The 20,967-nt window shown below is 41.0% G+C and overlaps 1 protein-coding gene across 1 annotated transcript in view; it reads right to left on the bottom strand.

Annotated features, from left to right (window-relative positions):
* Nucleotides 1-20,967, bottom strand: part of TPTE2 (transmembrane phosphoinositide 3-phosphatase and tensin homolog 2) — a 126,150-nt gene that overhangs the window by 94,230 nt on the left and 10,953 nt on the right. The window contains 1 exon segment of the mRNA XM_033197146.1: nt 14,192-14,349. The gene's annotated coding sequence lies outside the window, so the exon portion shown is untranslated.

Genomic DNA, 20,967 nt, shown 5'->3' on the forward strand with positions numbered 1-20,967 from the left:
ATGCTAATTACCCTGATTTGATCATTATGCAAGGTAAAAGGTACTGAAACATCACACTGTACCTCATAAATATGCACAATTTATTATGTGTCAATTAAAATTTTGAGTATAAGAAAAAATAAGGCCGGGCGCAGTGGCTCAAGCCTGCAATCCCAGCACTTTGGGAGGCCGAGACGGGCGGATCACGAGGTCAGGAGATCGAGACCATCCTGGCTAACACGGTGAAACCCCGTCTCTACTAAAAATACAAAAAACTAGCTGGGCCTGGTGGCCGGTGCCTGTAGTCCCAGCTACTCGGGAGGCTGAGGCAGGAGAATGGTGTGAACCCAGGAGGTGGAGCTTGCAGTAAGCTGAGATCCGGCCACTGCACTCCAGCCTGGGCAATAGAGCGAGACTCCGTCTCAAAAAAAAAAAAAAAAGAAAAGAAAAAATAAACTTCAATTGTAAGAAAACAACCCCACTTTTAAAAAATGGGCAAAATATGTGAACAGATACTTCACTAATAAAGATTTGCAACTGGCAAATAAGCAAATGAAAAAATGGTCATCATCACTAGCTATTAGAGAAATGCAGATTAAAACTACAATAAGAAACCACTAGATAGCTATTAGAATATCTAAAATTAGAAAGATGGCATGTTGACAAACAGAGAGAGAAACTGAAACTCTCATACAATGCCAGGAATGTAAAGTGCTAGATCCACTTTGGAAAACAGTTTGACAGTTTCTTAAGAAGTTAATTAGGTCTTCCAGTTCCCATTCCAACATGCAGAGAACTTGGAAGTCATCACTCCCATCTTCAAAACAGAAAAAAAGATAATCAAACTGAAAATCGACAACTTTTCTTAGATCTGCCTGAGAATAGAGGTCACAGGGCAAACCACTTCCTCAGAAACTGGAGAGATGGGTGAATATAGAAAATCAATTTACCTGAGAGCAGAAGCCACAGAACCAGTAATTGGTAGGAACACTTAAATGGTAATCAATCAATTACCGGTGGCTGAGCGTGGACTAGCTTGAGAGTTAAAAACTTGTTGGCATCATGCCTTTGGGGCCCCTTATACTTTCATGAATTTTACTTCCGGAAACCCCACCAGGTTCTCATGATGAAGGCTGAAGAAAATTTCCTCAGATCCTTTACACAAGGAAAAGAGAAAAGCAACCATTTCAAAATACACCCTAATTGGGGGATAGAGAAAGTGAGTGGGTATAACAACCATTTTGAAATATGCCCAGAGCATTCCATTCTGTGTGTGAAAGACCTGCTCTAAAGAAAAACTGCTTCAGCAGGGCCTTGTCTGACATAGGGGAAAAGCAGTAAGACAACTCTAAACCCCTCTAGCTTTCCCGTTCCACATAAAAGGAGAGGGGGAAAAAAATCATTACTAATTCAATATAATAAAAATGTACACCTATGTTTTTGTCTAAGAGCATAATTTGGGGTCTCACATTTAGATATTTCTTCCACTTGAGGTTAATTTTTCTATATGATGTGAGAAAGAGATCTAACTTCATTCGATTGTATGTGGATATCCAGTTGTTCCAGCACCACTTGCTGAAGAGACTGTACTTTTCCACTGAATGGTCTTGGTACCTTTGTGGAGAATCAATTGACCTTAAATGTATGGATTTACTTCTGGACTCTCAATTCTATTCCATTGATCTACGTATCTATCCTGATTCTAGTACTACACAATTTTAACCACTATAGCTTTACAGTACGGTTTGAAATAATAAAGTGTGGACTCTGCAACTTCATTGTTCTTCAAGATTGTTTTGGTTATTCAGAGTCCCTTGCATTTTCAAATGAATCTTAGATCAGCAAGTCAATTTCTGCAAAAAGGGAAGCTAGGATTTTGATAGGAACTGACTTGAATATGTGGATCAATTTGTGGAGTACTGTCATCTTAATAGTAATGTCTTCCATTCAATAAATACAGAATGTGTATCCATATATTTAGGTCTTAATCACTTTCAGTAATGTTGTGTAGTCTTACATTTCTTTTGTTTTAGTCTTCTTTTTAATGCTATTGTAAATAAAATTACTTTCTTAATTTCATTTTGAGCCTACTCATTGCTAGTGTTTCTAAATATAGATTCTGATTTTTTGCACATTGATCTTATATCTTTTGTGAACTCAATTGTTGCTCCAGCAGGTTTGCTGCTGTTGTTGTAGATTCTTTAGATTTTCTATATACAACATTATTATCTGCAAAAAATAGAGTTTGACTTGTTCCATTCCAATCTAGATGCGTTTTCTTTTTTGTGGTTGGTTTTGTTTTGTTTTTTGTCTAATTATCCTGGCTAGACTCTCCAGTACAATGTTGAATAGAAAAAGCAAGCAGGTATCCTTGTCTTGTTTCCTCGTTTTAGGAGAAAAGATTTAAGACTTTCACCACAGCCGGGCGCGGTGGCTCAAGCCTGTAATCCCAGCACTTTGGGAGGCCGAGACGGGCGGATCACGAGGTCAGGAGATCGAGACCATCCTGGCTAACACAGTGAAACCCCGTCTCTACTAAAAAAAAATACAAAAACTAGCCGGGCGAGGCAGCAGGCGCCTGTAGTCCCAGCTACTCCGGGAGGCTGAGGCAGGAGAATGGCGTGAACCCGGGAGGCGGAGCTTGCAGTGAGCTGAGATCCGGCCACTGCACTCCAGCCTGGGCGACAGAGCGAGACTCCATCTCAAAAAAAAAAAAAAAAAAAAAGACTTTCACCACAAACTTTAATGTTAGCTGTTGGTTTTTCATAATCTTTACTAGATTATCTAAGGGTTTAGGTTTTTTGTCGTTGTTAATTATTTACCTAACCTATTTACCACATTTTTGAGTTCTTTTCTTTTTTTTCTTGATCAGGAGAGCTAAGCTATCAATTTTGTTGATCTTTTCAAATAACTTTGGTTTCATTTATTGTCTCTATTGTTTTCCTGCTTGCTATTTTATTTTCACGCTAATATTTATTATATCCTTGCTTTACTTGCTTTGGTTTCAGTTTGCTCTTCTTTTTCTAGTTTCTTTAGGTGGAAAGTTAAATTATTGATTGAGATCTTTCTTCCATTCTAATGTAAGAATTTACACCTATAAATTTCCCTTTAAGCATGGCATTAGCTGCATTCTGTAAGTTTTGAGATGTGGAATTTTTGTTTTCATTCATCTCAAAATATGTTCTGATTTCTCTTGGATTTCTTCTATGACCAATTGATTATTTAAGAGTACGTTGTTTCATTTCCACGTATTTGTGAACTTCCCAAATTTCCTTCTCTTACTATTCTAACTTCATTTTATTGCAGTTGAGAACATGCTTCATATGATTTAAATCTTTTAAAATGTATTGAGAGTTGTTTTATTGCCTAGCATATGGTCTTTCCTGGAGAATGTTCCCATGTGCACTTATATTTATGACTGTATACTCTGTTGCTGGATGGAGAATGCCACAGATATCTGTTAAATCTAGTTGGTTTAGTGTTACTCAAGTCTTATATTTTCTTAATGATTTTCTGCCCTATTGTCTAGCTGTTAACGGAAGTGGTGAATTGAAGTCCTCCACTATTATTATTGAATTGTTTCTCCCTTCAATTCTGTCAACTTTTTCTTCATATACTTTGGGGCTCTGTTATATGTTTTTGATGGATTGATCCTCTTATTATTATAAAGTGTCCTTTGTTGTTAATAAAAATTTTTTGCCTTTAAGTCTTTTTTTTTCTGATTTTTTAAATCATGATTCCATCTCTTTATTTATTTAGTTAGTTAGCTTTTTGGTCACTGTTTGCTTGTTTTATCTTTTTCTATACTTTTAATCTATTTGGGTCTTGGTCTAAAATATGTCTCTTATAGACAGCATATAGTAGGATCATGTCCTTTAATTCATTCTGCAAATTTCTTCCTTTTAAGTGGAGAGAAATTTCCACTTAATACAATCATTGATAAACTATGATTTATGCTAAATAGTTTTATAGTATACAATTTTTATTTCCTTATCATTTCTTTTACTACATTTTTGAGTTGTTTTCTTAGTGGTTGCCCTGGATATTGCAATTAGCATGTTGATTTATAACTATGTAGTGCATATTAATACCAACTTAATTACAACAGTATACATAAACTTTTTCCTACGTAGCCCTATTCCCTCTCTTCCATCGTGCTATTAATGTCATATAAACCATATCTTCATATACTCTATGTTCATCAACCCATTTATGAGAATTGCTTTACGCTTATACTGACTTTTATATTTACTCATATAGTTATCTTTCTCAGCTCTTTATTTCCTCATGTGAATTTGAGTTACTACCTAGTATTCTTTCATTTCAGCCTAAATGACTTCCATTAGTATTTCTTATAGAGATGTCTTCAAGCAACAATTTTTTTTTAGTTTTGTTTACCAAGGAATGTCTTAACTGTCCTAAGATATTTAATGCCTTATGTTTCTCCTTCAATGTTGAAAGATATTTTTGCTACATATAGAATTCTTGATTAATGTCTCATTAGACCCTTAGTAGCCATCTTGATTATCATACCAATGGTCATGGCATCAGAGGGGTGGTATACAAGTAACCCTATTTCACTTCATAATTGCCCCAATATGTAGCGGTAATTATTCTGGTGATTTGAATATGCCAGAGAGAAGCACAGTGTGCTTCCCTTAAGTGAAAAGGTGAAAGTCTCTTACATCATAAGAAAAATATTATAGCCTGAGGTTACTAAGATTTACAGTAAGGACAAATCCTCTACTCATAAAATTGTGAAGAAGAACAAAAAATTTGTGCCAGTCAAAAGCTGCAAAAGTTACAGCTACAGTGCATGATAAGTACTTAGTTGAGATGGAAAAGACATTAAATTTGTAGGTGGAAGACATGGACAGAAACGTCTTCTGACAGCAAGCAGGTTTAGTACTCTCAGCATTTGTCTTTTTCTTTGTTTTCTTTTGTTTACTTTTTTTTTTTTTGAGACGGAGTCTCACTCTGTTGCCCAGGCTGGAGTGGTGTGATCTCAGCTCACTACAAGCTCTGCCTCCCAGGTTTACGCCATTCTCCTGCTTCAGCCTCCCAAGTAGCTGGGACTACAGGTGCCTGCCACCATGTCCAGCTAATTTATTGTATTTTTTTTAGTAGAGACGGGGTTTCACCATGTTAGCCAGGATGGTCTCGATCTCCTGACCTCATAATCCACCCGCCTCGGCCTCCCGAAGTGCTGGGATTACAGGCATGAGCCACCGTTCCTGGCCTTTGTTTACATTTTTGTTAGCATATTGTGTATCTCAACTTATCTATACCCCAGGTAGCCATTATGTTCAGCAATTGCCTCTGATTGTCTTCAACAGATATGAACAAAGGCTGGGGGAGCTCTAAGTCAGGCCAAATACAGATAGTGTTGTGCGTGGGGTCTTCCTGGGACCTCCTAGTCAGGTCACATAATGACGCTTCTCTGGGAATAAGGCTTTGAATGAGTCCCAACCCCCTTTTGTTCCTTTCTATGGCTCCTAGGAGCTGGTTTTTCAACAAGATTGTAGCATGTTGGTTTTCAAGGCTACCATGTAGCTGGGAGGATATGATGAGCATAACGTAAGAACACTACAAAGCTCACTATTCCCACCAAAATTCAGCCTATGTTCTTGAATAAATGCTCCCAAGATTGCAGAAAGCCTTTGGATATTTTCTAAAGTTCTGAAAAAGTTGCTTTTATTTTTCCCAGCTGTTTTTATGAATAAAGAAATTTTTGAAGGTTCCTAGCTTGCTGTTTTTACTGACATCACTTCCAAATACATTTTTATTTTTATTTTTGTTGTTTTTTTTTTTGAGACGGAGTCTCACTCTGTCGCCCAGGCTGGAGTGCAGTGGCCGGATCTCAGCTCACTGCAAGCTCCGCCTCCTGGGCTTGTGCCATTTTCCTGCCTCAGCCTTCCAAGTAGCTGGGACTACAGGCGCCCGCCACCTCGCCCAGCCAGTTTTTTGTACTTTTTAGTAGAGACGGGGTTTCACCGTGTTAGCCAGGATGGTCTCGATCTCCTGACCTCGTGATCCGCCCGTCTCAGTCTCCCAAAGTGCTGGGATTACAGGCTTGAGCCACCACGCCTGGCCTTATTTTTATTTTTTATTTGTTTTTTTGAAACAGAGTCTTGCTCTGTTGCACAGGCTGGAGTGCAGTGGTGTGATCTTGGCTCACTGCAACCTCTGCCTCCCAAGTTCAAGTGATTCTCCTGCCTCAGCCTCCCTAGTAGCTGGAATTACAGGTGCATGCCACCATGCCTGGCTACCTTTTGTATCTTTAGTAGAGACGGGATTTTGCCATGTTGGTCAGGCTGGTCTCAAACTTCTGACCTCAGGTTATCCTCCTTCCTCAGCCTCCCAAAGGGATTGCAGGCATGAGCTACCGTGCTTGACCCCAAATACACTTTTAAATATATTCCTGAACTCACAAAATGTGACGGAAGTACAAAATGATTACACACATGCACACACAATCTAGAGGTGAAACTAAAGTCATCAGTCAACACAGAAGCCAGAGACGCCCTGGAAGTGTGCAAAAACCAAAAACCTAGAGCTTTGTTAGTTAACATTGTGGCTGCCTGAGGTAGTCAATAGGAATTGGGGCAATCAATAGGAAAATCAAAATACTTTCTTTTTTAAAAACCTAGGAATGAGATGTCAATAGGGGATTTTGAAATGCTCTGACACATTCCTGGGAATCTGCTCAGCAATGCTGCGGATCTACAATCTTTCTGGTTAACTGACTAATAGGATTTGAACCTGACAAAGTAGGAAACTGAGTCTGAGACCTCCATATAAATCCAGGTACCAAAAAGGGCTATATATTTAGCAGAAAAGACAAAGTTGGAAGGATATGACAAGTGAACCAATAAGCAAATCAGTCTGCAGGCAGTGGATTTTAAAACATTAATAAGTTAAAGTCTTCCCTAATGTTTTCTTTTGTTTTTTTTTTTTTTTTTGGAGACGGAGTCTCGCTCTGTCGCCCAGGCTGGAGTACAGTGGCCGGATCTCAGCTCACTGCAAGCTCCGCCTCCCGGGTTCCCGCCATTCTCCTGCCTCCGCCTCCCGAGTAGCTGGGACTACAGGCGCCGCCACCTCGCCCGGCTAGATTTTTGTATTTTTTAGTAGAGACGGGGTTTCACTGTGTTAGCCAGGATGGTCTCGACCTCCTGACCTTGTGATCCGCCCGCCTCGGCCTCCCAAAGTGGTGGGATTACAGGCTTGAGCCACCGCGCCCGGCCCTTCCCTAATGTTTTCTAACCAGCTTTACTCTTGTGCTGGAATTTGAATTTATACCATATCATAGTCCAAGAAACCTCAATGAACCAAACTAGAATGGTTCCTGATTGGTAAATCATCCCGATTCTGGTCCCTCAGGACACCCAGAGTTAAAGTTTAGACAAACATGGGCTATTTCTAAAATGTAACAAAGAGTTGAAGAGTCAAACTACCATAAGCAGGAGTCAACAGAAACCATAAAGAGAAGAAAAAGACATAGAAAAATACAAATATTAAAATTATAACAAACTTTATACTCAGGAAGCAGGTTTAAAAGTATGTTTTTTTTTTTTGAGACGGAGTCTCGCTCTGCCACCCAGGCTGGAGTGCAGTGGCCGGATCTCAGCTCACTGCAGGCTCCGCCTCCCGGGTTTACGCCATTCTCCTGCCTCAGCCTCCCGAGTAGCTGGGACTACAGGCGCCCGCCACTGCGCCCTGCTGGTTTTTTTTTTTTTTTTGTAGTAGAGACGGGGTTTCACCGTGTTAGCCAGGATGGTCTCGATCTCCTGACCTCGTGATCCGCCCGTCTCGGCCCCCCAAAATGCTGGGATTACAGGCTTGAGCCACCGCGCCCGGCCTAAAAGTATATTTAAAGTGAAAAGACAGAAATCAACACTATGGGGAGCATTGAAAGGGGCCACTGGTCCACTCTGGAACTTCAAAGTAGATTTTCTGAAAAAGATGATGCTTGAGCTTGGGCGTGAAGGACAATAAATAATAAATCAGGAGAAAAAGTGGTGAGGGAGTTTCAGAGAAAAAGATCATAATGAACAAATACATGGAAGTATTGAATAGCAGAGGGACTTCAGGGGAAATTATAAACATTTACCTATTACTGCAGTAACAGATGTAGAGCAGAGAGTAACAGGAGACGCCTGTACAGTATATTAAGAAGTACAGACATTATTTAATAGGCAATAGAGAGTCAAAAAGGGATTTTAAGAAGGGACGTCTCATGATAATTTTGTTTTAGGTAGCCTGTCTTTCAGTGGTGAGGACAGAGGGCAACACTGAAGCGTCAGGGATCAGTTAGGAGGCTACTACACAGCTTAGGTGAGAGATGCTGAGGGCCTGAAAAACCAGGGTGACAGTAAGAATCGAGAGGAGAGACAGATTGGAGAAACGGCAGAAAAAATTAGCACAACTTGTGATTGACTAGCTATGTGGAGGATAGCCAAAGCAATCCTACATGAAAAGAATGAAGCTGGAGATGCCACACTACCCATCTTCAAACCATCTGCAAGGCTACAGTGAGCACAACAGCATGGCACTGCTGCACAAACACACACACAGGCCAACGGGACAGGTGAGAGAACCCAGAAATGAAGCTGCCCAGCTACAACCATGTGATCTTCGACAAAGCCAATAAAAACAAGCAATGGAGAAAGGACTTCCTACTCAACAAATGGCACTGGGATAACTGACTGGCCAAATGCAGAAGATTGAAACTGGACCCCTTCCTTTCACCACAAACAAAAATCAACCCCTGATGGATAAAAGACTTAAATGTAAAACCTAAAACTAAAATCCCTGGAAGATAACCTAGGAAATACCATCCTGACATAGGACCTTGTGAAGATTTCATGATGAAGATGCCAAAAGCAATTGCAACAAAAACAAAAACAGACAAGCGGAACCTAATTAAAGAGCTTCTGCACAGCAAAAGAAGCTGTTAACATACTAAACAGCCTACAGAATGAGAAAAAATATTTACAAATTATGCATCTGACAAGGGTCTGACATCCAGAATCTATAAGGAACTTAAATTTACAAGCAAAAAACAAACAACCTCACTAAAAAAAAATGGGGTGGGGGGAGGGGGTGCAAAGGACATGAACAGATACTTCTCAAAAGAAGACATACACACAGCTAACAAACATGAAAAAATTTCGACATCACTAATCCTAGAGAAATGCAAATCAAAACTACAATGAGATACCATCTCATACTAGTCAGAATGGCTATTACTAAAAAGCCGAAAAATAGACGCTGGCAAAGTTGCAGAGGAAAGGGAATGGTTATCACTACTGGTGGGTATGTAAATTAGTTCAGCCCTTATGGAAAGCAGTTTGGTGATTTCTCAAAGAACTTGAGAATTACCCTGAAACCCAGCAATCCTATGACTGAGTATATACCCACAGGAATGTAAATATCACTCTACTGTGAGGACACACGCACACATATGTTCATCGCAACACCAGCAATCCTGTTACTGAGTATGTACCCACAGGAGTGTAAACATCATTCTACCGTGAAGACACATGCACACATATGTTCATCGCAGCACTATTCACAATAGCAAAGACACAGAATTGACCTAGGTGCCCATCAATGGTGAACTGAATTAAAAAAATGTGGCACACATATACCATGGAATATTATGCAGCCATAAAATAAAAACAAGATCATGTCCTTTGCAGCAATACAGATGGAGCTGAAGGCCACCCAGCTCCAGCTTAAAAATTATTCTAAGCAAACTAACACAGGAACAGGAAACCAAATACCTCATGTTCTCACTTGTAAGTGGGAGTTAAACATTGAGTACACATGGGCACAAATATGGGAGCAACAGACATTGGGGCCTACTTGAGGGCTGGAGGCTGGGAGGAGGGTGAGTCTCAAAAAGCTACCTATCAGGTACTATGCTTATCACCTGAGTGACAAAATAATCTGTGCATCAAACCCCCATGACACAAAATTTACATATATAACAAACCTGCACATGTACCCTTGAACCTAAAACAAAAGTTAAAAATTAATTAAATAAAATGTGCATACAAAAAAAATAAACTGGATTTAGGAATGTCTATTTGTATATAAAAATGGAACTACTGGCTCAGTCATAACCCAACTGAATTATATCTCAGTATATCAAAATGGTTAATATTGACGTAAAGATAATCAACAAGAAAAGAAAAACTATTTCAGGTCAGATTTAGGATTTTACATGAAATTATCACTGCTGGGAAACGAATAGATTACATGTCAGATGGATCCCAGGAGACATGTGAGGACTGACACAATGTGGAATAAACATTAAAAAAAGGCTGGGTGTGGTGGCTCATGCCTGTAATCCCAGCACTTTGGGAGGCTGAAGTAGGCGGATCGCCTGAGGTCAGGAGTTCAAGACCAGTGGGGCCAACACGGCAAAACCCCATTTCTACAAAAATACCAGATACCAGAAGCTGGGAAGTGTGTGTGAGTCGGCAGGGAAGAGTGGTTGGTTAATACAGTTAGACAGAAGGAGTAAGTTCTAATGTTCTATAGCAGAGTAGGGTGACTACGGTTAACAACAATGGATTGTATATTACAAAATAGCTCTAACAGAGAACTTGAAATGTTCCCAACATATAGAAATGACAAATACTCAAAGTGGCAGATACCTTTAATACCCTGATCGGTCATTACACGTTCTATGCATGTAACAACATACCATCTGTACCCCATAAATATGTACAAATATTTGTTGTATGCCAATTAAAAATAAAATTTTAAAAATAAAAATACAGTGTATCCACTTTGGGAGGCCGAGGTGGGCGGATCACGAGGTCAGAAGATCGAGACCATCCTGGCTAACCCGGTGAAACCCTTTCTCTGCTAAAAATACAAAAAAATTAGCTGGGCATGGTGGCGGGCGCCTGTAGTCCCAGCTACTCAGGAGGCTGAGGCAAGAGAATGGCGTGAAACCAGGCGGCGGAGCTTGCAGTGAGCCGAGATTGCGCCACTGCACTCCAGCCTGGGCTACAGAGCGAGACTACATCTCAAAAAAAAAAAAAAATACAGTGTATCTACACAATGGAGTATTATTCATCATTGATTCACTGCAAGTTGGATAAACCTTGAAAACATGCTACATGAGAGAAACAACGCATAAAAGATCACAAATTGGGCTGAGCATGGTGGCTCACGCCTGTAATCCCGGCATTTTGGGAGACCGAGTCAGGCACATCGGTTGAGCTCAGGAGTTCTAGCCCAGCCTGGGCAACATGACGAAACCCATCTCAACAAAAAAAATTAGGCAGGTGTGGTGTGTGCGCCTGTGGTCCCAGTTACTGGCTACTCATGAGGCTGACACAGGATGAAGGCATCAGGGCAGTTTCATGGCTGGGATCAGCTCTTCCGGAAGCAGCCCTAGCAGCACTTGGTGTCCACATCCTGGACATGGTCCTGCAGAGAGCCTGGAACACTCACCCCGCAATCCGTGGGGAGGAGCAGAGGCTGACGCCTCAAGGACTTACTGTCCTTCTGACCTGTCCTGATGTTTCCAAGGCACTGACTGGGCTTTCAAGACCAGATAAGACTGTGCTAAGGCCCCAGTGTGGAAACTACAGTGTCGCAACTGCAGTAAACCACAAGCCAAATCCTCAACTTTGGCACTGTCCAAAGTATCTTTCTTGGCCAGGTGCAGCGGCTCACGCCTATAATCTCAGCACTTTGGGAGGCTGAGGAGGTGGATTACCTGAGGTCAGGAGTTCGAGAACAGCCTAGACTATGTGGTGAAACCCCTTCTCTACTTTAAAAAAAAAAAAAAAATGGCCGGGCGCGGTGGCTCAAGCCTGTAATCCCAGCACTTTGGGAGGCCGAGACGGGCGGATCACGAGGTCAGGAGATCGAGACCATCCTGGCTAATACGGTGAAACCCTGTCTCTACTTAAAAATACAAAAAAAAAAAACAAACTAGCCGGGCGACAGGGCGGGCGCCTATAGTCCCAGCTACTCGGGAGGCTGAGGCAGGAGAATGGCGTAAACCCGGGAGGCGGAGCTTGCAGTGAGCTGAGATCCGGCCACTGCACTCCGGCCTGGGTGGCAGAGCAAGACTCCGTCTCAAAAAAAAAAAAAAAAAAAAAAAATACAAAAAATTAGCTGGGCATGGTGATGGACACCTGTAATCCCAGCTACTGAGGAGGTTTAGGCAGGAGAATCGCTTGAACCCAAGAGGCGGAGATTGCAGTGAGCCAAGACTGCATCACTGCACTCCAGCTTGGGCAATAAGAGCGCAACTCCATCTCAAAAAAAAGCCAATTTATATACTTATTTACTTCCAAAATTTGTTTTTTGGAACATCACTCTTAGGATCTGCATAACAAATAGTGTGTGTATAAATTTACTAATTTTTATTTTATTTGTAAGAACAACTCGCTCTTAGCAGTTAGGGCCATGAACACATCCTTATAACATAACAGGTATAGACAAGACTGTTTAAATCACAACCACTTTGCTCTTATAGTAAGTAGGTAGAGCAGGAATCCCCACAGAGGGAAATTACTCCTCCAGTTCTTGCTGGCTCAAACTTCCTCCCATGCCGAATCATTGCTGACTCCTCCTTAAGTTTGCATGGTTATCCGCCCATCTCAGTCCCCAATAGAAAGAACAGATCTTGAACCTCAGAGACGGTTGGTGGCCACAAGTCCCTGAACTGCTACTTGGCTTCCCCATGAAAAGCTCAGACTTGGCCGGGCGCGATGGCTCACGGCTGTAATCCCAGCACTTTGGGAGGCCAAGGTGGGCGGATCACCTCAGGTCAGGAGTTCAAGACCAGCCTGGCCAACATGGCAAACCCCCGTCTCTACTAAAAATAAAAAAATTAGCCGGGTGTGGTGGCACATGCCTATAGTCCCAGCTACTCGGGAGGCTGAGGCAGGAGAATCACTTGAACCCAGAGGCAGAGGTTGCAGTGAGCCGAGATCATGCCACTGTACTCCAGCCCCTGGGCGACACAGCAAGAATCTGTCTCAAATTAATTAATTAATTAATTAATTAACGAAAACTTGTTCTTGTAACCCAAGGCAACTGATAGGCTCATTTAGGCTCTGGCTTCCAGTGAAAATGAGTTCTAGATGACAAGTCTCAAAGAGAAGAGCCCCTCTCCTTGTCTGGGCCCCTGCCCTAAGCCTGCAGACTCAGGTTTGGTTCTCACTGATAAGAGAGACAGAGTTTCACTACGTTAGCCAGGCTGGTCTCAAACTCCTGACCTCAGGTGGTCTGTCCGCCTCAGCCTCCCAAAGTGCTGAGATTACAGGCATGAGCCACCATGCCCAGCCGGGTTCTTAGTTTTCAATATCGCAGAAAGCTAACTAGATCTTCATCTCAGTTAAATCTCTTGATTGTACACAGTAATAACAGTGAACACATGGTAAAATCCAGCCCATCTAACTCAGAAACTTCATTTCAGGACAACATTCAAACTCCTTTCCCATCTAGGCATTTTTCAGTAGCAGATACGTGGCACACCTGACTCCCTTCCTCCCCTTTCTTCTCCTGATCCCTCTTGGTGAAGGTTCAGGGATAAGAGATGTACTCAGAGCCAGAATTCAGCGGCCTAAATCACCAATCCTTGGATTGCTACAAGCTCACCCAGAGTCTAAAAGAACAATTCTCCTTATGCCCATTGTGATCCTGGGAACATTACGTCTCTCCTCCTTTGCTCTTTCTCACTTAGCATCTCATTTGGAAACTTTGTTTCTCTGTGGTCACTATGACACCTGCTCCACTGAGCTTTCTGACTTTAATTTTTGACCCCTCAACCAGCTCCAAAAAGCCCTGCTGAAGTAGCCCCAGAAACTCACATGGCGATTCCAGTCTTTAATGATTTCTCATCTACATATTAATCACCATCCAACATTCCTGCATTTGTGGTCATCGGGGCAGCGCATCTCGCTGAACCTAAATGAAGACATTCCTGTTCCTTTTACTCCAGATTATCCACACAATTATTCTTAAAAGCCATCCTGGGGATATACCAAGGAAAGTACTTCACTGTTGGAGTTTGCTGATCTAGGGTTTAAGTGTTGGCTGCACCACTTACCTAGCAAATTTCAGAAAGGTATTAAATTCCTATAAATATTGTACAAAAAACATTCACATTCATAAAAATACCCTGGAAAAAAAAGACAAATTTATTTTTTTCTTTCCAGTAGGGGGCAGTGATGACCTGGCATTGTTGTAACACAGAAGTTTCACAATTTGTTCTGGCTGTCAGCTGGGGTTTTCCATCAGCTCCTAGTGGTCCCCAAGATTTCTTGCCAGGTGGCTAATTCACAGGCCTTCTTACAACATGATAGCACACTCTAGTCTGCTAACAAGGAGTCTCTATAACATAACATAATCACAAGAGTCACTATTCCATTACTTTTGCCATATAACATGAACCAATCAGAGGAGTGACTACCCCCATCACCTCAGCCATATTCTATTGTTGAGAGCAAGTCTCAGGTGTCATCCACACTCAAAGAGAGGCTGTGACTTACTTGGGGTTACTAGAGGGTGGATTTCCAATCTAATCACTTGTTTTCTTGCTATACTGCATAGACTAGACCCCCGGTACAATGCTGAAATCGTGAGAGTGATTATCCTGCTCTTATTTATAATCTTTTCATTTAGTAATTCAGCATAAAGTAAGGCATTTGCTGTAGGCTTTTGGTAAATGCCACTTATCAGGTTAAAAAAGTTATCTTCTACTTCAAGTTTTCTAAAATGTATATATTTTTAAATTATAAACGGCTGCCAACGGTTACCAAACTTTTTTTTTCTGCATCTTTTGAGATAATGTGTGATCTTTTTCCTCCATTGTTAAATTGCCCTGACACTGTGGAATAAACTCAGCCTGATAATGATTTCTAGTCATTGCTGAATTTGCTGTACTACCTTGCTTTGGATTTTTCAAATTTGTCTTCAGGATTGAGATGAATTGAGGAGTGCTTCCTCTTTGTCTATGTTTTGGAATAATTTATATAAGATTGGACTTATTTTTTTCCTGAATGTTCAGTAGAACATTCGTGAAAACTTCTCTGAGTTTAGGGTTTGTTTTCCGGGAAAATTTTAAAATACCAATCAAATTTCTTTAATGATTATTCAGTTTTTCCTTTAAAATTATTTTGATAACATAGTTTTGAGTAATTTGCCCATGAAATTTTCAAATTTGCTGCCATGAAATTGTTCATAATAGCTTCTTTAAAAATAAATGTCTTAATCTTTACAACATCAATAGTTATTCACATTTTAAATATTTTTTTAGATACGGGTCTTGCTCTATCACTCAGGATGGGGTACAGTGGCATGATCATAGCTCACTGCGGCCTCCAGCTCCTGGGCTTAGGCAATCCTTCCATTTCCCTCCCAAGTCACTGGGATTATGGACGTGAGCAACTGCACCCAGCTTTTTAAAAAAATAAATCTGGATAGAAATTTATTAGTCTTTTAAAAATGAATTAGTGTTCGACTTTATGGATCTTACTATACTATTTCTATTAATTTCTGCCTTTACCTTAGACATTTCATTCAATTTCCCTTTAAGATTTACTCTGACTTATTAAATCTCCTAATCACCCTATCTCAGTTTTCTCTGTTTATATTGTGTAAATATTCCATTTATAATGTGAGGCTAGTAGGATATTCCTTTTTGGGGGGTCATGGGGGTTCATCTTGGCCTCAAAGTGTAAAAATCAAAACCAAATAAGCATGTATTTCATGTAGGCCAGGCATGGTGGCTCATGCCTGTAATCCCAACACTTTGGGGGGCTGAGCAGGAGAACAGCTTGAGCCCAGGAGTTCAAGACCAGTCTGGACAACATGGTGAGACCCTGTCTCTACAAATAAAAATATTAGCTAGGCATGGTAGTGTGAGCCTGTGGTCCCAGCTACATGGGAGGCTGCAGTGGGAGGATCACTTGAGCCCAGGAGGTCAAGGCGGCACTGAGCTATGTGCCACTGTACTCTAGCCTGTGCAAGGCTCTGTCTCAAAACAAAACAAACAAAACAAAAACACCACTTATTCCTTTTCTCATATCTTAGGATTATAAGCTTACTTCATTGATTTTCAGTCTTTTTTTTTTTTAAATTAAGACAGAGTCTCGCTCTGTCACCCAGGTTGGAGTGCAGTGGTGCAATCTCAGCTTATTGCAACCTCCACCTTCTGGGTTCCAGCAATTATCCCGCCTCCCAAGTAGCTGGGACTACAGGAGTGTGCCACCACACTCGGCTAATTTTTCTAATTTTTAGTAGAGACAAGGTTTCACCACGTTGGCCAGGCTGATCTCAAACTCCTGACCTCAGGTGATCTGCCCACCTCAGCAGCAAAATGGCAAAACCCTGTCTATATGAAAAATACAAAAAAATTAGCTGGGCATGGCGGCGGGTGCCTGTATCCCAGCTACTTGGGAGACTGAGGCAGGAGAATCACTTAAGCCTGGGAGGCAGAGGCTGCAGTGAGCTGAGATCGCCCCACTGCACTCCCCTCCACAACAAGACTGAACACTGTCTAAAAAAAAAAAAGCAGCTGTAACAAAAAATAAAAATTGACAAGTGCGATCTAATAAAACTAATGAGCTTCTGCACAACAAAAGAAATTTCAATAAACAGACAACCTAGAGAACGAGAGAAAATAACTGCAAACTATTCATCCAACAAAGGTCTAATATCCAGAATCTATAACTCAAACAACTGAAGAAGCAAAAAACAATCAACCCTATTAAAAAATGGGCAAAGGACATGAACAGACACTTCTCAAAAGAAGATATACACATGGTCAGCAAACATATAAAAAATGCTCAATGTCATGAATTATTCGGGAAATGCAAATCAAAACCACAATGAGACACCACCTCACACCAGTCTGAATGACTATTATTAAAAAATCGAAAACGACAGATGCTGGTGAGGTTGCAGAGGAAGGGGAATGCTTACACACTGTTGGTGGAAATGTAAATTAGTTCCACCACTGTGGAAAGTGATCTGGAGATTTCTCAAAGAACTTAAAACAGAACTACCATTCGACCCAGCAATCCCATTACTGGGTATATGCCCACATGAATATAAATTAGTCTATCATAAAGATACATGCATATGTATGTTCACTGCAGCACTATTCACAATAGCAAAGACATAGAATCAACCTAGGTGCCCATGAATGGTGGACTGGATAAAGAAAAGGGGGGAACATATACACCATGGAATACTATGCAGCTACAAAAATAATGAGATCATGGCCTTTGCTGCAACATGGATGGAGGTGGAGGCCATTATCCTAAGTGAATTAATGCAGAAACAGAAAACCAAATACTGCAGGTCCTCACTGCTAAGTGGGAGCTAAACACTGGGTATATGCAGACACAAAGAAGGGAACAACAGGCACTGGAGCCTATCTGAGGGTGGAGGGTGGGAGGAGAATGAAGGCTGGGAAACTGCCTATCAGGTATTATGCTGATCACCTGGTGACAAAATTAGCCTTAAGCCAAACCCCCATGACGCTCAATTTACCCAAGTAACAAACTTGCACGTGTACCCCGAACCTAAAAGTTGGAAATTAAAAAAATAGGAAGAAAACAAAAATTAGAGACACAAATAAGAGTTTTAAAAAGCAGACATAAATTCAAAGTGAACATTTAGCTATTTGAAAAAAAATGATTTCCAATTCCCTAACAACATATGATGTTTTCATATGGCATCCTTATATGTTCTTTGGTAAGGCATCTGAACAGATATTTTACCATTTTTATTTTTATTTATTTATGTTTTTGAGACGAAGTCTCAGCTCTGTCATCCAGGATGGAGTGCAGCGGCGCAATCTCAGCTCAATGCAACCTCCACCTTCTGCGTTCAAGCAATTCTCCTGCCTTAGCCTCCCATGTAGCTGGGATTACAGACATGTGACGCTACGCGCAGCTAATTTTTGTTTTTAGTAGAGATGGGGCTTCACCATGTTGGCCAGGCTGGTCTCAAACTCCTGACCTCAGGTGATCCGCCCACCTCGGCCTTCCAAAATGCTGGAATTACAGGCATAAGCCACCGCACCAGCCCATGTTATTTACTTTATTTTACTTTATTTTATTGAGACAGAGTCTTGCTCCTTCACCCAGGCTGGAGTGCAGTGACGAGATCTCAGTGCACTGCAACCTCCCTGTTCTAGGTTCAAGAGATTCTCATGCCTCATCCTCCTGAGTACCTGGAATTACAGGTGTGTACCACCACGCCTGGCTAATTTTTGTATTTTTAGTGGAGACAGGGTTTCACTGTGTTGGCCAGGCTGGTCTTAAACTCCTAACCTCAAGTGATCTGCCTGCCTCAGCCTCCCAAAGGGCTGGGATTATAGGCATGAGCCACTGCACCCAGTCATATTTTGCCATTTTATAATTGAGTTTTTCATTTCTCATTGTAGAGTTTTAAGATTTTTTATTTTTATTTATTTTATTTATTTATTTATTTTGAGACAGTTTCACTCTTGTTGCCCAGGCTGGAGTACAATGGTGCAATCTTGGCTCACTGCAATCTCCACCTCCCGGGTTCAAGCATTCTCCTGCCTCAACCTCCCGAGTAGCTGGGATTACAGTCATCCACCACCATGCCTGGCTAATTTTTGTATTTTCAGTAAAGACGAGGTTTCACCGTGTTGGCCAGGCTAGTCTTGAACTCCTGACCTCAGGTGATCCACCCGCCTTAGCCTCCCAATGTGCTGGGATTACAGGCATGAGCCACCAAACCTGGGCAATAATGTTTAATATATATTTTTGTATACCTATCCTTTATCACAGATAGGTGTTTTGCAAATATTTTCTCCTACTCTGTGGCTTGTCTTTTTATTTTTATTTTATTTTATTTATTTTATTTTTTTGAGACGGAGTTTCACTCTTGTTGCCCAGCCTGGAGTGTAATGGCGCAATCTCGGCTCACCGCAACCTCTGCCTCCCAGGTTCAAGCAATTCTCCTGCCTCAGTCTCCCAAGTAGCACCTTCCCAGTAGCTGGGATTACAGGCATGCACCACCATGCCCGGCTAACGCCCAGCTAATTTTGTATTTTTAGTAGAGACAGGGTTTCTCCATGTTGAGGCTGGTCTCGAACTCCTGACCTCAGGTGATCCGCCCACCTCGGCCTCCCAAAGTGCTGGGATTACAGGCCTGAGCCACCGCGCCTGGCGTCTTTTTATTTTGTAACAGTATCTTTCACAGTGCAGGCGTCTTATTTTAAATATAGTTCAACTTACCACTGTCTTCTTTCATGGATCATGCTGTTATGGTGTATTAAAGAAGCCAACACTCCCCCTCACAAATCCGCCCCCCCATAAAAACCAGCCTTAGAAACACTGTTACTGGATAGGCATAAATGTGATTAAATTTAGTTAAAATCAAAGTAGAAGCTAAAATAAAAACGATGTCATTGACAATCCAACATATAAACCTAGTACCAAATCTAAGTGAGAACAATTCCATCTAATAGCGCTTGTAAATCTCTGTGCAGGCAAAGCACAAGAGAAGGGACTAACAAATTCTTAAAACAGAAACAGAAAGCTATTCTAAGTTGGAAAAATAATTTATACGCAGTAAGTGGCAAAACAATAAACCTTAATTTTTATATAATGGAAAAACACCATAGTGCGCATTAAACTGTAAACACATTACATGTCATTTTGTCATTTTCAGTATTATGTTCCAACACTGACCCAGTGAGCTACTAAAAACAAAACAAAACATCTTTCCCCAGAAACATCCAAGTAAATCTTCATATAAAGCTAAGTATTAGTGGGGAAAGAAATGTATTTCATTAATCTCAACATTTAACTATAAGAAATATTAAAGACCATTCACAACTGCTTCAAAGAGAATAAAATACCTAGGAATCCAGCTTACAAGGGATGTAAAGGACCTCTTCAAGGAGAACTACAAACCACTGCTCAGTGAAATCAAAGAGGACACAAACAAACGGAAAAACATACCATGCTCATGGATAGGAAGAATCAATATCGTGAAAATGGCCATACTGCCCAAGGTGATTTATAGATTCAATGCCATCCCCATCAAGCTACCAATGACTTTCTTCACAGAATTGGAAAAAACGGCTTTAAAGTTCATATGGAACCAAAAAAGAGCCCGCATTGCCAAGACAATCCTAAGTCAAAAGGACAAAGCTGGAGGCGTCACGCTACCTGACTTCAAACTATACTACAAGGCTACAGTAACCAAAACAGCATGGTACTGGTACCACAACAGAGATATAGACCAATGGAACAGAACAGAGTCCTCAGAAATAATACCACACATCTACAGCCATCTGATCTTTGACAAACCTGAGAGAAACAAGAAATGGGGAAAGGATTCCCTATTTAATAAATGGTGCTGGGAAAATTGGCTAGCCATAAGTAGAAAGCTGAAACTGGATCCTTTCCTTACCCCTTATACGAAAATTAATTCAAGATGGATTAGAGACTTAAATCTTAGACCTAATACCATAAAAACCCTAGAAGAAAATCTAGGTAGTACCATTCAGGACATAGGCATGGGCAAGGACTTCATGTCTAAAACACCGAAAGCAACGGCAGCAAAAGCAAAAATTGACACATGGGATCTAATTAAACTAAAGAGCTTTTGCACAGCTAAAGAAACTACCATCAGAGTGAACAGGCAACCTACAGAATGGGAGAAAATTTTTGCAACCTACTCATCTGACAAAGGGCTAATATCCAGAATCTACAAAGAACTCAAACAAATATACAAGAAAAAAACAAACAACCCCATCAAAAAGTGGGGAAAGGATATGAACAGACATTTCTCAAAAGAAGACATCCATACAGCCAACAGACACATGAAAAAATGCTCATCATCACTCGCCATCAGAGAAATGCAAATCAAAACCACAATGAGATACCATCTCACACCAGTTAGGATGGCAATCATTAAGAAGTCAGGAAACAACAGGTGTTGGAGAGGATGTGGAGAAAT

The sequence above is a fragment of the Trachypithecus francoisi genome, unplaced genomic scaffold (assembly GCF_009764315.1).
Source record: "Trachypithecus francoisi isolate TF-2019V2 unplaced genomic scaffold, Tfra_2.0 Contig01676, whole genome shotgun sequence".
In the NCBI taxonomy this organism is placed as follows: Eukaryota; Metazoa; Chordata; class Mammalia; order Primates; family Cercopithecidae; genus Trachypithecus; species Trachypithecus francoisi.